This window comes from Pinus tabuliformis, chromosome 5_2, assembly GCF_031772625.1.
Source record: "Pinus tabuliformis cultivar Carrire ecotype Pingquan chromosome 5_2, CPIR1, whole genome shotgun sequence".
In the NCBI taxonomy this organism is placed as follows: domain Eukaryota; kingdom Viridiplantae; phylum Streptophyta; class Pinopsida; order Pinales; family Pinaceae; genus Pinus; species Pinus tabuliformis.
This window is the reverse complement of record NC_142306.1, coordinates 496,453,330-496,464,993: the sequence shown is the minus strand read 5'-3', so window position 1 is coordinate 496,464,993 and position 11,664 is coordinate 496,453,330.

Here is an 11,664-nt window from a genome sequence, read left to right as displayed (position 1 = left end):
CAAGTGACTATATCGGGATTCCTTTTCTAGTATCGAGTAGCACTTATGATTTCCTTGCTAGTTTGGACATGCATGGTACATTCATGTATGTATTTCGTTTTCTTCCTGTCATTTGCATGGGTTTTTCTAGGTATGACAGTGGTTTCATATTTTCTTTGCGATTTCAAGATAACCATTCTGTGGTAGGGTTTTCTTTTTGGTTAAGCTTGGATTTCCGGATAGTTTTGAAACTAGGTGAGGTGGTCTCACAAAAAATCCCAAGGTCCTAGAAATCCCTTGACTAGTAATGGTGAAATACACAGTAAAGCCCAAGGGTGAGGATGGGAAAATTCCTCAAGGTATTGGTGAGTAAATCTAGAGTCATCTGTGGTTGTTTATGGCCTAGTGATCCCTTAACAGGTTTTGGCAAGATTGCGGTAAAGCTTAGTATTGTATGTTCTTTGTTTGGGAATAGGAATCCCTTGACTAATAATGGCAGGATGATGGTAAATCATGGTTAGATAGGTGATTTCTTCAAGCCTAGATATCGCTTGATTGGTAATGGCGAGATATAAAGTAATGTTTGAGGAAGCCCTGGTTGTCTTGGTGTGAGTCCCATATTCATGTTTGGAATATGGCATAGGGGTGATTGGCTTAAAGAAATATTTGGTTCAATCCAATATATGGTCGGGTGGTAGGTAGAATTCCATCACCTGGTTGAATTTCCATATGTTAATAAGAGCTATTTTTCTCTTCTATATCATGAGTATTTATACTTTTTATTATGTATCTTTGATGGTTGTTCTATCGTTATTATTATTCTGGTTATATCTTAGTTGTAAGCATAGTTTTATGACAAATTATAGTTGTGTCTCTCTACATATTTTGACTAGTAAATGAATGGTTAATGAATGAATGACTTAATAAATATTATTTCATTTATTTTGAGACAACATTAAGCCTTCTTGATGATTTTCAGATAAGTATGAGACCCCTATGTTCATATATGCATTTATAACCTGTAGATTACATGTTTACAATGTGTTTGAAGAAATATCTGTCATGGTTAGGCCTTGTTAGGTCAAATTATTAGCTAAATTTTGCATTAATATATTTTTCCTTTTGTCATTTATCATTCTGGAAATTTCTATCAAGGGATGGGTAGAGGTATGGATCCTTGCCCTGAAAAAGTGGCTCAAATCTCGGGGTCACATGCACACAACTAGGTAAATTAGACTGTATTCAAAGGGAGGTAGGGTTATCCATACGACTTGAGGCTCACAATCATTGTCTTGCCATGTTGTGCATGCGACTAGTAGCCTTGGTCAGTTAAAAAGTAAATTAGCTCAGGGTTATGGCACCTAGAATGGTTGGTTGGCTCTTAGGGGTCCTGTAGCTCTTAATGAAGGTCAGTAAAGTTTTAGTTTGTCGATTCCACTCCCTTAACTATACGTAGGAGGTTGAGTAATATCATAGTAACTCTTTGTTACATATTTACCTGAATGGACCGGTGAACTTGGGTAAGTGTGCGAGGATGGTGTTACACATTGGTATTAGGGCATGGTTGAACACTTTGACTGGATGGGGAGAATGCATTTGTCATGAATGCATGTTGGTTGTATATGTATTTATTATGCATGTGAGTGTATATATGTTTGTTATGCATGAATTTTTGTGGTCATGGTATGCAATTGATATTTTCATGCATGAGGTCGATATATTGTTATGATTATACATGTATCTTTCTAATCTGGTTGATTTGGTAGACGAGATATCCTCCCTTGAGCTATACTAATGTATGTTGGTTATGTTTATGTTTGGTTTATCTCACATGGTATACTTGTAGAAAGAAGAATAAAAAAATGACCATTAAAATGGTGGATAATAGTTTATGAGACTCTCTCTACATATTAGATGAGAAACCAAGAGATGAGTACTCTACGAACGTAGAAGACACTTTGAGAAGTTTGAAGGAAAAAAGAATAAGTTACAAAGTAGATAATGACATAATCATTCATTCACAAGAGAGACTTTCCATTGCATAGGAGAAACAAACAAAGGTTAATGCAACTATCCTTCAAAGTTTGTCATACTTGTATAGATAGGGACCTCTTAGGATCAATCATGGACAAGAGGATAGGACTAATGGATAACATGATAACAGGTCTCATGATTAGATGACATGGTTAGAGATGGAAAATTTTTAGATACACTTGATAGGAGAGGCAGTGGACATAGGCTTTTCTCTAGTTCTAGTTCAGATAAGTACAGTAGTCACCATCGCTATCATCATTACAGGAGGAGTGACAACGGTTATTTGTCGAATGAGGAGTCAAGAAAGAAAAATAACCTACATTTTATAGACATTTGAAGAATCAGGAAGATGTAGAAGCATGGTTCCTTGGAGTGAAGAATGTCTTCAAGTTGCATGTTTATAGAGAAAACGTGAATGCCAAGATTGTTATTTTTAGCCTCAAAGGGGAAGTAGAAATTTGGTTGGAAGATGTGAAGTAGGCCAAAGACATCAGGATAAAGGAGTTGAGTTGGAATGAGTTCAAAAATATTTTCCTGAAGAAGTACTTGTCAGAGAGGTACTATGACAGTAATGCGAAGGAGTTCTATGAGTTGAATATGGGATCAATGATATATGAGGAGTATATGACTAAGTTCTTATAGGATCATTCAAGGATTAGATTGAATATGATGAGCCTCAATCACTACAAGAATTCAATGGGAAGTTGAAACATTGTTATGAGAAATCGGAGCACAGGACAAAGTCTCAACGGGGTTGGAAAGGGAAGGAAAATATTAAAGGTAAATGGCCACTGAAGTGAGAAAGACCTTATAGTGCAAGTGACAAAGAGAATGTCATTCCTTAAAACAAGTTTAATGCAGTTCATAAGGGACATGGGTTGCATCGTGGAGAGAGACATAATAGAGGCAGTGGTAGGGGACAATTGCAGTGTTGTATATGTGGCAAGAAGTATCTGAAGAAGTATTTCCTATCGTATTAGGGTGCTAGGCCTTAGATATACAGTGCATAGGAAGTATAAATAGTTGGGGGATGTTTGGCATAGAATTCCTCGAACCTATGCGGAATTGGGTAACAGGAAGGAAGATCACTAGCCATCTATTACCGAAATGGAAGGTAAGCCTTGTGATCAAGTTATTTCTATTTTGATTGACCCTGGATCTAATTATAGTTATATTAAACGTGACCACGTGGATAAGTGTGATTGAGAAAAGAAGTACATAAGACTCTTAGTTAGTGCAGTTGGCTATAGGTACTATGAAGACAATTCATCATTGGGTAAGAGCTGGTGAATTTTAGATGAATGGTATGCCTACATCAAGGCATCTCAATGTACTTCCATTGGGATCATACAATATGCTTATGGGAATGGATTGGTCGTTTCTTCACCAGAATGAGATGGACTATTATGAAAAGGCCATTTAGTGCTTAGATGATAATGGAGAATAGAGAATAATGCAGGCTAAGAAGAAGTAAACATTAGTCAAAATGGTTATATCTATGCAGGCAAAGCGTAGTCGCAGGAAAGGATATGTGTTATTTGTAGCGAATATTTACTGTGATAAATGTAATGATGTTGAGGATGTGAAATTCTTCAAGAAGTATTCAATGTTGCAGTGGTTTCAAGATGTATTTCTAGCAGAGATTTGGGAGTTTTATCCTCAAAGGGAAGTGTAATTCTCTATTGAGTTGGTACTAGGGGTAATACCAGCATAAAAGACACCTTACAGGATGAGCACTCCAAAGTTAGTTGAATTGAAGTTGCAGTTGAAGAAAATGCTTGACAAGGGATATATAATTCTAAGTGTATCTCCTTGTGGTGCAGCCGATTTTTTTTGTGAAGAAGGATGGTAATGTCAGGTTGTGCATCGATTACAAGTAGTTGAACAAGGTGACAATCAAGAACAGGTATCCATTGTGGAGGATTGATGACTTGTTTGATTAGTTGAAGGGAGAAACAATGTTCTTGAATATTGACTTGAGATCCTCATATCATCAGGTATGCATCAAAGAAGAGGACATCTACAAGAGTGTTTTATGAACCAGGTATGGGAATTATGAGTTTGTTGTGGTTCCTTTTGGTTTTACTAATGCTCTAGTTACTTTCATGTGTTTAATGAAAGCGTGGTGTGTCCTTATTTGGATACGTTTGTTATTGTATTCATTGATGATATATTGATATATTCTTAGAATGAGGAAGAGAATGTCGAACACTTAGCAGTAGTATTGAGATTGATAATAGAGCATCATTTTTATGCCAAACTTAGTAAATGCAATTTATTTCAGAAAAAAGGTACATTACATGGAGCATGTTGTCTCGAAGGAAGGCATAGAAATGGATCCAAAAAAGATAATAGGTATCATGGAATGGGAAATTCCTATAAATGTGGATGATGTTAAATCATTCATGAGGATAAAATTTTACTAAAGGAGGTTGATAAGGAACTTTACATGGATTGCCTATCCTTTTACATCATTGTAGAGGAAAGGAAAGAAATTTGGATGGACACAGGAATGTGCAACAAATTTTGAGGAGTTGAAGTAGTTGCTTGCAAATGCTCGAGTACTAAAGATTGCAGATCCAAATAAAGAGTTTGGGGTATGTACAAATTCTTGCAAGAGAGGACTTGGTGAATTCCTGATGCAGGAGGGACATGTGGTATGCTATGAATTAAGGAAACAAAATGAGCATGAGTAGAACTATGTGACACATGATCTTGACTTGGAAACGACCATTCATGCATTAAATATGTGGAGGCGCTACCTACTTGGAAGGAGGTTCATTCTGATGAGTGATTATAGTGGGATGAGATAATTATTTGACCAACCTAACCTGAATTCCATGTAGGCTATGTGGTTGGCCATGCTCAGTGAGTTTGATTTCGAGATCAGTTACATTAAAGGAAAAGAGAACAAGGTTGGAGATGCTCTTAGCATAAGAGTGCAGGTAAATCACATAGTAACTATGAGTTCATATGGGACATATTTACAGGATCATTTCTTACAAGCAAGACAACAGGAGGACAAGTATAGGGATCTTAGACATAGATTACAATAACAAGGTACATGTGAAAAATATGTTGATTATCATCTGACGATATATGGTTTGGTGAGATTCGGGGAAGATATCTATGTGTTGGACAACAATGAACTCAAGAAGCTTATCTTGTGGGAATTTTATGTTAAGTCATATTCAAGTCATCTGGGATATCACAAGACATTGACAAAAGTGAATAATTTCTACTATTGATCGAACCTAAAGAAGGAAATGGAAGATTTCGTGGCTAGAAGTTTGTATTGTGAACAAGGAAAGGCAATGTGTAAGCATCTAGGTGGAATATTACAACTGATTTTGACCCTATCATGAAAATGGGAGTTCATTTCCATGGATTTCGTCACAGATTTGTTGAATACATCTAAACATCATGATTCTATCATAGTTGTGTTTGAAAGGTTAAATAAGGTAGCTCATTTCATAGAGGTTAAGTCTACTTATTTAGCTAGTGGGGTAGCACAAGTCTTCGTCGGAGAAATAGTAAGGTTGCATGATGCTCGGAAGAAGATTGTGTCAGATAGAGATGCCTAGTTCACTTCCAAGTTTTGGAAAGAGTTATTTGTAGGTTTGTGTACATATTTGTCCTTCGGCACAACTTATCATATACAGACATATGGACATATATAGAGGGTCAATAGGATTCTACAGGACATGTTGCGAATGTATGTTATGCATCAACAGGGGAAGTGGAAACACTATCTTCCACTTGTCGAGTTTGCTTACAATAATGGGCATTAGGAGTCACCAAGGATGAGTCCATTTGAGGTGTTAGCACTTAGTATTTCCTAATACTATGAAAGAAATACAAAGGTAACCAGAAAACCACTTTGGAAGCTGGGATCTAGCCCTGCCAGCTTCAGAGAGGGATCTCTCTTCCAAATTTAGATTTGTTTATATTGAGATATTATGCTAGTTGTGATATTTAAATGGTTTGGTTTTAGATTTGGTTTGGTTGTTTGGTTGATAATGTAATAGTACACCATTGGGTAATGGAGATAATATACTTCAAATGGATTTATTTTAGCATTTACAGATAGATCAAACAGGGAAAGGTAGGAAAATTTATTGGATCTTTTATGTTTAATGGTATGGGAAAATAAGAAATGATTAAGTGTCCATTAAGCAGAGAGAAATTAAGAATTCTATTGCTTAACTTGAATAGAAAACATTGATATTGTTTTAAGCCAAAATAGGGTGCTGTTGGAAAAAATCCTGAACTAAATTTTCTTTTAAAAAATAGAGAAAAGAAACACATATGAAAAATAGGGAAAACACAATAACAAAAGAGAGTATCACTTCACCAAAATTTTGACACTGGAATCTCGAAAAAAGCTTATGTATTACTGAAATATGTCCATTGGAACTCTGTGGAACAATTTTACATCAGTTGTCCTTTATTTTACAGAAACATCAACCTATACTACTTCGAATTATGAAGTACTTATAGGATAATAATTAAAAAATATCTTGATATCAAAAGATCAAGACAGAATCCTAAAATATCTAAAACAGATTACATAAATAGTACAAAATTTTAGGAATTTGGAACTGCTAGAGCTGCTAGCACTATTGTTGAGGAAGCTTGTTGATGACTAGTCCAAAAAAAATGTTGTCTTGTTGTCTGAGATGAAAAAATGTTTCACTTAAGTAATTCGCACAAGTGATCCCATCGATCTTCACTGGGGATAGAAATTTTATTAGCTTTCCATATGTTTCATCAAATTTGGTATATTTCTCAAAGGTAGGCTTGTTGATGAAAATATGTTTAATCTCATGGTTGATGATGAGATCAAAATCTAGAGCCTCCAAGAAAGCTTTACCTGTCATACTTCCTTTTAACCCTTCGAACTTGGATTTATCTTTGGAAATAGTGTAAAGTTTGTTGTTGTAGTCACTCAAACTGATTAACCTATCATTCAAAGCCACTAAACCTGGCAGACTTCTCTAATTCAGTAGATTAAATATGGTATGAAGTATCTGTACAATAGTTTCCAGAGTCTGACATTTTTTCTCTAATTGAATCATCAAGTTTATCTTCTACAAAACCTTCTTGATTTCTAATATGGTTTCAATCCTATCTTCAATCTGTAGATCCTCTAACTCTTCTATGGTCTTAGAATTTAGGAGTTGATCCATGTTTCTGCTTGAGTTAGCTTATCTCCTAATACTTCCCCCAATTGTTCTCTCAGTGTTTTTGACCTCTATATCAACTCTTCTTGCTCAAAACTGATTTGGATTGATGGCCAAGTCTTAGTTATAGCTTCACTGATATCTGTCCATATGTCATCTTTAGCCTATGCTAGAGTTTAAGCCATTACTAACTCACTCTATAAAAACTCTATTCTTTGAGCAAGCCTGTGAGATTTCTGTAATTATTCTATATAGGATTTATCATTCTTCAATTGTTCTTTCAATTTCTCGATCTCCTTTCCCTGAGTGGACATCTCCTACATCACTTTAACTAATTTCATCGCAGAATTTGTAGTTGGTGTTTGTGTTGTTGTTGATGTTGAAGCTTTTGTTGCTCCTACATATGCAATTGGTACTACTGTAAGTGGAACAATGGCCAACTGTGAGGACTGCTCCTTCTCTTTGAGAAATTTTTCTAGCTCCACCTCCATTTCTCTAATGTGGACATTTTGTTCAATTATTATCTTGAACATGTCTTCCTTTTTCTTTTCTAGTTCTCCCATTTCCTTGGTCTATGGATCCTCTGTAGATGACAGCTTGAGCTACTTCTTCAGAGCTACTATATCTGCATTCTTTCTCCTTACAATCTCCTCTACTTCCTTTACATAACTGGGGTCATAACCTAACTTAATGACTAAGTCCTCTAAAGACTTAATTCTTGTATCTTTTGCCAAAGATGAGATTTTCTCCAGCTTCAATTATGATTGTATGTTGCTGATGGAGGTCTGCAGTTTTTTTGAATATTTCATGTTAGTATTAGCTAGATTTGAGTACAACATATCCTCAGTCTGTTTGTGCATATCCATTAGATAAATCAGATGGATTTGAGTTGTGTAAAAGGAGAATATTGTCTTCTTATAGTCTGTTGGTGATTTGGGGAATGGAACCTGTGCTCGTAGAAAACCCATTTGCATTCTTCCTTGTTCAGTATGAAAGGCTGAAAAAATACTGTGTTGGGAAGAAGTATTTTTCTTCTAGAACTCAGTGTATTTACTGGATTTTAGCATCTTGTTCTTCTGCTTTATTTCTTTGTACTTTGCAAAGTTGTTGGACTCTATTTGGCCTTGAGCCAATTCTATTGTCTAAGCTACATATGGAGGATATTATGAAGTAGATGAAGATGGAGAGACTACAAAAATGTCCTCTTGTCCTGTACCTGCAAAAATGTTTTCTAGTGTTGTTAAAACATGTTTACTTGTCATGAGTATAGTAGTATGTCCTTCTTCATCCCACATGAAAGTTTTCAGTGGTTTCTTTTTAGGCTTCTTTGTATAAATTAAGAACTACTTGGCTTCACTTTCTGTCACTAGAGAATATTCTTCTTCTCTAGGCCTTTTATCGTGCTTCTCATGAGGATATGGTGTCTGTGAGTTGGCTCTAGATAAAATTATCTCCTCAGCTTCCTGTAATGTTCTCTCCTCCAATTGATCTTTGTTCATAAACTTCTCAATTTCAGGCCAGGGAGTATGACAATAAGGAGTGGTTTTCTACTCCAATATTAGACTAGAAGTTATGCCGAAGGGGTTATAGGACCAAGTGAAACTTAACTAAAAGTTCATCTGATTGAGAAGTGTATCTGCCTCAGTGCCTACTGAAATGTTGTTGCATATGAAAGGTCCTACCTATGTTTTAGTCTTGAATTGGGCCTTCTTCTTGGTTGAGACAAAATTAAAATCATCCATATTGATCATTTTATTAATATATTCCAATGATAAAATTCTCATAGGAACATATTCTGGCAATCTGTGTGGTGGCAGCTCACAACCATACACAATGATTTATGTGCAGTTCTCGTACAAGTACTAGTCTTCTATTTTTTCTTGATCACTGAGGTGTAAGGTTCTTTGAATCTCATAACCTATTCTAGGTTCTACATTTTTGTTTACAAGACAGACCACTGTATAGATAAACTGGTCAATGAAGTCATTGAAGGTAAAATCACTTGAATTCTTCCTTACTAAAACGGTCCACTGTATAACTGACTGTGTGTTACCTTGATCATCCAATTTCTGCAAGGTTGTTGGAAATATGTATGCCTGATGAAAAAAACCATGTACACTAACACTGATGAATGTTTAAACATTCCTTCTATTATTATCTTGAGGTTTGGTCATGGATGTTGTCTACAAGGAATTGACTAAAATTAAATATTACAAAATGTTTTTATTATGTGCAAAATATGGACTAAAATCCTAAAATAGGCTCATCTACCAATTGATCTGAGTTGCATCCTAGTAGACAATACACTAATGACACAATTTCTTTAGTTTTTTTAAGGAAACATAGAGGTTGGGTATGGTGGATTCTTCTTTGGGAGTTGAACATGTTCTGGTAGGAAAATCTCAAATATCCTAGCTCTTTGAGGGAAGGTCAACTTTTGGTAGAGTTCCATGAGGGAACCTACAGAAAAAGTACTAAAAGAGTCATTTTGGGGGATTTGCAGCACTTTTTAAATGGATTTTGGTGTTATGGTCAGTAAAATGTCACCATTCTAGGCCACAATGGTTCTCTGGCTAGGAATATATCTGAATTGACACCATATGACAATGTCTGGGAAAGGATGAGTCTAGGGGAAAATAAATTGTGGGAAGAGGGATTCCTAGAGGTTGATTTAATGACTCTGGTCCAAAAACATTTGTTTGAGCCAATTGACAGTTTGAACAAGTCAAACTCAGAATTGGTCTCTGCGATTTTCTAGTGTTGATCTACCAATGGTTGCAGGAGGGGACATTGGATTCCCACTGGTTTTCTTTGACTTTCATTTAGGTGCCATTCCTTAGAATATTTGGAACAAAGATGAATATTTATTCTTTACTTGGAAAAATTCAAATGTCGAATGAGAAATTTGGTCACTATGACAAGTACATGGTCAACAATGGCTAATTGGAATCTACAAGGGTGAACTTGCAATCAAACAGATGAGGTGGAAGTTTGAAATCTTGTACATGTTTATCTCAAAGGGATGGGGGGCAAAAATGATCCACAATGATTAATTTGGGGATTTTTATAAGAAATTATGAGTTTTCTGTTACTTTCTGGTCCATTATGGATGAGGTATGATCACAGGTGGTGAACGTTTAGACTGTAAAAGTCATCATGTAATGAGAAGAGGGTAACAGAAGGGGATATACACCGTTGTACTAGAGCGTGGAGACCATGTGGTGGAATAGGAGTTGCAGGGAAGTAAGGACATCGTAGAGGAATAACGTGATGGGTGTAGATGAACATTGGCGGGGAGATGGGAAGATTTCAAAGGAGGGGTAGGTGGTAAGTAGCTTAGAGCGCATGGGTGTGGAGTGATGAACATCCTCCATGTATGGTGGGGCTCGGGATTGGGGATACCACTTTTTGGACCCTCATTGCTGATAAAGATAGAATGGGGAGGGGGCCCGAACTTAATTCCCCTCCATTGGTATGAGCGGGAAAGATCTCAACCACTGGAATATGTGCACAATATATCACAAGCCAACAAAAAGTGTTTTTTCTCTTTCAAAATTTCTTATAAAAACCAAACATTAGAACCATTGCATTATTACATATTAATTAATCACGTTTAAATTACAAGATTAAACTAATTAAATCGGGACTAATCTACACAAAACATACTTAATTTAATCCTAAGGGCACGTTTTGATTAGCACACCCATATTATTTTTCTAAGGTTTCTTCTAACCCTATTATAATGCATATTTATGCAATTAACCAAGTTTAGACAGTTTGGTTAATATTCCTCTAATCTACCTATTTATTTCAACCAAGATTAGGCTTCATGGTTGATTTATTATCTAGCCTATGCAACCTTTTTAACTTAGTATAATCATGATTAAACAGTATGATCAAACTCTACAATTTATTTCTATGTGGCATTTAAACAAGTTGCACACTTTTATTTGAAAAACTTCTAAATTAACTTTAATGCATTTTTTTATCTTTTTGGTGGCATTTCAATTTTCTCACCTGCATACATTTTTCATGGGGTTTATTTTCATTTTGTCATTTTATTCTATTTCTAATTTTTCTCATATACATTTTTTATACCGTCTTTTCATCATCATCATCATCATCATATCTATATCTATATGTATATATATATATATATATATATATATATATATATATATATATATATATATATATATATATATATATATATATATATATATATATATATATATATATCTATATCTATATCTATATATATATATATATATATATCTATATATATATATATATCTATATATATAGATATATATATATATATAGATATATATATATATATATATATAGATATATATATATATATATATATATATATATATATATATATATATATATATATATATATATATATTTGTAAATCATTTGCAGAATACAATATTATTTACAATTTCATCAACTAAAAGTAAAT